This window comes from Cynoglossus semilaevis, chromosome 7 (assembly GCF_000523025.1).
Source record: "Cynoglossus semilaevis isolate Cse_v1.0 chromosome 7, Cse_v1.0, whole genome shotgun sequence".
In the NCBI taxonomy this organism is placed as follows: Eukaryota; Metazoa; Chordata; class Actinopteri; order Pleuronectiformes; family Cynoglossidae; genus Cynoglossus; species Cynoglossus semilaevis.
In genome coordinates, this window is record NC_024313.1 from 3,921,071 (window position 1) to 3,926,902 (window position 5,832).

Sequence of the window (5,832 nt, forward strand, 5' to 3'; positions counted from 1 at the left end):
TTTGAGTCTGGTTGATTTCTAAGCAGCTAATTCAGTTCGGCTAATTTGTGTTTTATCTGCATTTATTTTTGTTGCAAATTTTAATATCCATAATGAATAAATTGACTGTGAACATATCTGTACTCATCTTCCTTTATGCTTTATTATCTTCTTTATCTTTATTGTGATAATTAAATGAATTTTTAGTTTAAATTAAAGAACTTGAAGCCAAACTACCTATTTGGCTAAAACATTTTTTTACAGTTTGGTCAGCCTGTTTTCAACTCTGTGGATATATCTGGCTTTTTTTAATCTAGTTCTTGTTTACTTCTGTATTTTGAGTCAGAGCCTGTTGTTAACATTTATGGACGAGTTAAATATTGTAAGGGGGTATGTGTTTGGGTGTATAAACAATGGAGAAAAATAGACATTGATCTGCTAAAAGTTAAAATGTATTCAAATCAAGCTTTTACCATAACAACCATATTAATCAATGACTTTGTAGAAATAATAGTGTTGAACCTTACATGTTAGGGTTTATTTATTTTGCTGGACCTTGTTGGTGGAGCTAAACAGAACCATTCCTACGCTACACTGCACTCATGGAACATAGATGTCAAAATAGATATCTTTCGATAGAAGAAAAGCAAATTTAAAAAATAAAATAATGACATACATTCATGCAACTTTTTCACATGCATCAACGTTTTAGTGACTTTGCTAAAAAACGTTTTTTTACTACAAAGCGAGTGTTTAAATGAAGTGCGTTCTTTTCGCTGTTGTTCTATCGAAAGATATCTATTTTATTCATGTTCCATGAGGGCAGTTTAGCGTAAGAACACATTTTAGGATGAAATCTTGTCTGGTAATGTGGTCGGTTGTTCGGTTTAGTTCCGCCAACAACGAGGTCCGGCCAATAGGTTTTTGCCCTCTTGTGGCTCAAACGTGCAACTTCACTCATCAACAAGTTCACGCCGAAACGTCGATTAGTGAAGTTGCAAGTTGTTGGCAATGAACTTGATCTGGGAGTCTCGCCATTTTATAATTGACAATTAATCTTATTGTGAGAGAAAATCTTGATTACATTTGGCTCTGAAAATTAAATCACATGGTACAGGTACCTGGAGGATTCTTAGTATCCTCAATCTACTGTCTGTTGTTTTTCTCCTAAGTAAGGGTTCAAATCCCGTAAATGACCGCAGTGATGAAGGAAAACAAGGTAAAGAACAACTGTAAATCATTTCTACTCATCCACACTAAATATTCATCACATGTTCAGTGGGACATCTCTAAGTGAATTACATGAACATTATTTAAGCCGATGCTTAATTATATTAGGGACATGTACATCTCATGTGACATTCAGTGTGCAAATTCTACTCCATCCTCACTGGCGTGTCAGAGCATATTGGCCTTGATAGACTGATTTTATTGCCCTTCATTAAAGTTTCAGGTCAACCGTGAATGAATCACGTCACCACTGGTGTCATGCAGCACACAAGGCATTAACCCTGGTTTATAAGTGTCTGTGTGAGTGGTCGCACTAACCGTATAAGGTCTGAGGTGTGGGTCAGATTGTTTTCTTCTTTTTTTTTTATCCTAATACAATTTTTGTTATTAGGTACTAATGTCAAGTTAAAAACATTCACCAAAGTTGTTTTTAAATAAGCGACACATACAAGTCATTTCAAGATGCACAGTAATGATCCATAACAATAAAAAAAAACATTTTCCATTTTTATGACTCCATCATTTAGATTTTCCCAGACAGAAGCAGGCACATCTTCCTACTGGTACTTGTCCCACTGTTCCAGCAATACAGTATACAAGAGGAAGGAAAGCTGTCATATTTAAAAGTCTTGAATTATATCACATTATAACACAAAAAATGTAGATATTTGACACCCCTGGTTAAAACATAAAAAATGTCTGTTGGTGGGAATTAGACATACAGGAAGCTATATATAATAAAACAGACATATAAAAAGTCAACATTGCCTTTCATTAGGTGTATGTGCCTCTACCTCAGCTTTGTTCGTGCTGCGTAGGAAGCACAGGTTTAAATATAGTCCAGCAGTGAGGGTCAGGAGCTGTGGATGTGCTGGTGAACGGCGTATATGCTGTATGTGTGTCATCAATCTGTGGCTTGAATATGGTTCTGTTTTATTCATTTACCTCCTTTCTATTGCTGCTTGCTCAGAAACTAAAAAAAGGGCATTGGGATTTATAGAAGAGCTAAAAGGAAATAAATGTGTGAGCTCTTCACGCCTGTGAGTAGAGATAAGTGAATGGTGGTACTGCCCACTCAGAGCTAAAAAAAAACACAGAGAGGTGACGAGTCTCTCCACAGTAGTCAGGGTACCTGGCGGAGAAGTAATTGCAAAAGGTCTTCATACTTTATATAATAGTAGTCATTTATAGTAACATAATATGGTTTGGCGAAAAAGTCTTCACTTCTAGCAACATTACTCATTACTCAAGTATTTATTCTGGTTAACACACATAGGCAACACAGCATTATACGGCTCACCTGTACATACAGTCCCATAGGTGCCACGGCAGAGGAGAAGCCACTGTGCTGATAAACTGTAAGCAATGAAGTAAGAAGATTTATTCAAAATAGAGGACGAATGGATTCAGTGATGCAAATTATTCAAAGTAACATGTACTCAAACTGCAGGTACATATGGAAATAAGGATGTTGTTGGATGTTTACCTTTTACTCTTCTTGGCCTTTGACCAAGTTTGCAGAGACGTCGTTGCCGGTCCTCCTCTGTGGGGGCTTCGGAGCAGCTCTGGAAAATGGAAATCTATGGAGTTCCCCTGAGTTATGCATTGCATTGCAAATACATTAGTAAATATATAAATTGCCCCTGGAGGATGTTTATGTTATTGCTGGTCACCAATGGACTTTTCAGTTTCTGTGTATTGGACCATGATTAATATTTCAGCTGTTCTGATCTAACACTGGAATTTTACTGATTTCTTTCTCTGTTGGTCTAACATTTGGCCTCTTTTTTATTTCTGTTTCTCACAGCCTTTTACTTGTGTCTGGTGATGTACTTATCTTTACCGAACCTGGGAATGTGCGAGAGGTGGAGTCATAAGTAAAGCAAATACATCTGTGTAAAAAATGAGAGTCACAGACTGTACGTGTCTGTTGTATTTCCTCTCCAACCGAAGCTCCACTGAACTTACTTGTCTTTAATAGTTCCCGAAGGTAAACAAAACATAACACACCGCACACACTCATGCAGAAACTATATGCTGATTCCACCAGGAGAATGTACAGGCCTCCATTCTTCCTCCTTCACGTTCAATTATTGCTAAATGAGCAGCTCTGAGCTAAACACACAGGCACAAATACAGACAGGAAGCTCCATTTCCTCATCCCCGATGCCATAGCAACCGAGTGCATCCAGTGTAAATGAGTGTGTCCCTATGAATCTTTGAGTGCATGGGTTTGTCAGTGTGTAATGATCTCCTAATTGATCTCCTGTCTGGCAGAATCCGGTCTAAAAATATTGTTACTCTGACAGGAAGTCAAAATGGATGGATGGATAGAACAATGATGGATGAGGAGAAAGACAAGAAAAGCGTGACTGGTGATGCACTGAGAATCCGTCGTCATCAGACAAATATGTTTGCGTTTGATCGATGCGCGGTGGAGTTCCGTGGTGACACAAAGGAAGCAATTACAGATGTAATTATCATTAGCTGCACAGTGATTAGGATTATAATGAAGGGTGGAGGGAGATGGTGAAAAGGAGTAATGTTAGGTTGTGACAAGACGTCAATTAGGGCATGCATACAAAAATAACCTTCACTGTCAGGTCAATAACCTAAAGTGATACCAAAAATGTAGTTACATTTTTCTTTTTTTCAAATAGTAAAAACTCTTTTAGACAATTTTAAAGGAGAAAACAAGTGCCAACAAGTGCCAACAAGCTAGCCTTGTTGTTTGAGGCTAGCATCTTGTTTTACAAGACAAGATAGAACACGCTAGATACCAAAAAATAAAATTAACAAATTCCCAGTCTGATTTAAAGGATGGTTGAATGTCTGCTGGCGTCTTGTAACAACCTTGGAGCGAGAAAGTGCTAAAGTTTCAGAGTCAGTGACTTTTGGATCATATTATTTTCAATTTCACCTGGTGAGATTACCAGACAACCTTAAAAAAAGAGCTTTAGGAGAAAACAAAAACAAGATGCAAATCGTCTGCCTTTAATAACCATCACTATTGAGGTTCTTATAATAAAATGTACCTACAGCATAGTCGGGCTCTCTGTTAGGCTGTTTACGGTTTCCCCTGAGCAGGTACAATCACCTTTCGCTCCATAAAGGGAAAATCCATGAGCTAAGTGACCATGAAGGCCAATGGTGAGAAAATCCATAGTTTTAAGGATATAGATTGCTTTTCTCACAAGGCCTGTGGCTCAGTGAAATCTTTGATTTAGGATTTCTTTAATCTCCGTCTGAAAGGATGGAGAACGACATCCAATCTGGTTCAGCTGTGTTCATTTGATTTTATCACTAGAAAAAAGCATCAAATCTGATGTTCGAAACATGCTGTGTAAAGGAAAAAACATACCAAAAATTTCATTTTCTAATGATAAAGAATATATAATATCTATGATGTATTGTCAGCTGAGGCGGGTTCATACTCCACCACCTGTGACCCTCAAAGAGCCGGGAGGAATAAATATAGGCTATTTGACTCAGCTCTGTTGTTGGCTCCTGTTTGTCATGACCACTCGAAAAAAAGGCAGAGGGACAGTAATTGGTTTTATACAGTGTTTGCCAGCTGAGCCACATCAGTTCAAATGAAAATGATACCAAAACAAAAAAACATTGACTTGACTAACCATCTGAAAAACCTCCCTGTTCTTTGAAAAGATTTGAGGTCCTTTCTGCACCGGTGGTGATTCTGTGTTAGTGCGGTTCTGTGATCATGCAGACTCTGCATATTTAAATGGAATAAATAAATAAAAGCGAAGTCTATAATTTCAGTATGGATGCAGAGTTGCAGCTCTAACTGCTGTTCGCTTTCCACTGAGTCTCATACAGCCAGGCATGTTTTCTGCCTGTCTGCTGTTTTCACTTCTGCTACCACTTACAGAGCTTCTCAATGGCACTGACTTATGAAAAGAAAAAGATAAATGCAATATGCACAAACAAAATTAAGAATTAAAAATATTTAAATTAAAATTCAATAATTATGATAAAAAAATAATGATGTTAATAATCTAACTTAAGCAAATATATTTCATTGCATTCACTCCCTCTGTTTTCGACGGGCGGAACAGTGACGTACAAACATGTGAACACACAAGCCAAGCGTGAGTTGGCTAAAATTTTACTTAGGTTTTTTTTCTCATTGTATAGTAGTCTGTATATCCAATTAGTGAGTGACATGTCCATTTACACTCGATGCATCCTCCCACCTGTTATTGGCTAGCCAGAGACGGCGAGGTGAGGTGACAGCCGATTTTCACAGCTCAGTGCCGTGAGAAGAGAGGCTGTAAAAACAACTGTAAATCTGTAGTAAGAGGCCTGTGCATCTATTGCATCTATTCTGCACTTCAATTACCTCACATTACATCACATTAATTTGCAACATGTGCATTGAATAAATTTTAAAACCATGATTAAAGCTAGTCTAGTCTGTAATGCAGAGTTGTTGTTGAATATAATACATTTTTAAAACAATATGTTTTTTTTACCCAGACACTTACACTACACAGTACTTAAAAAACAAAAAACAAAACAATTGGTCATTTAATTAGCCTCACAGGTGACCAGTGAGTGTACATTCCTCACTATGTGAATCTGGTTATTAAGACTGGAATAAAA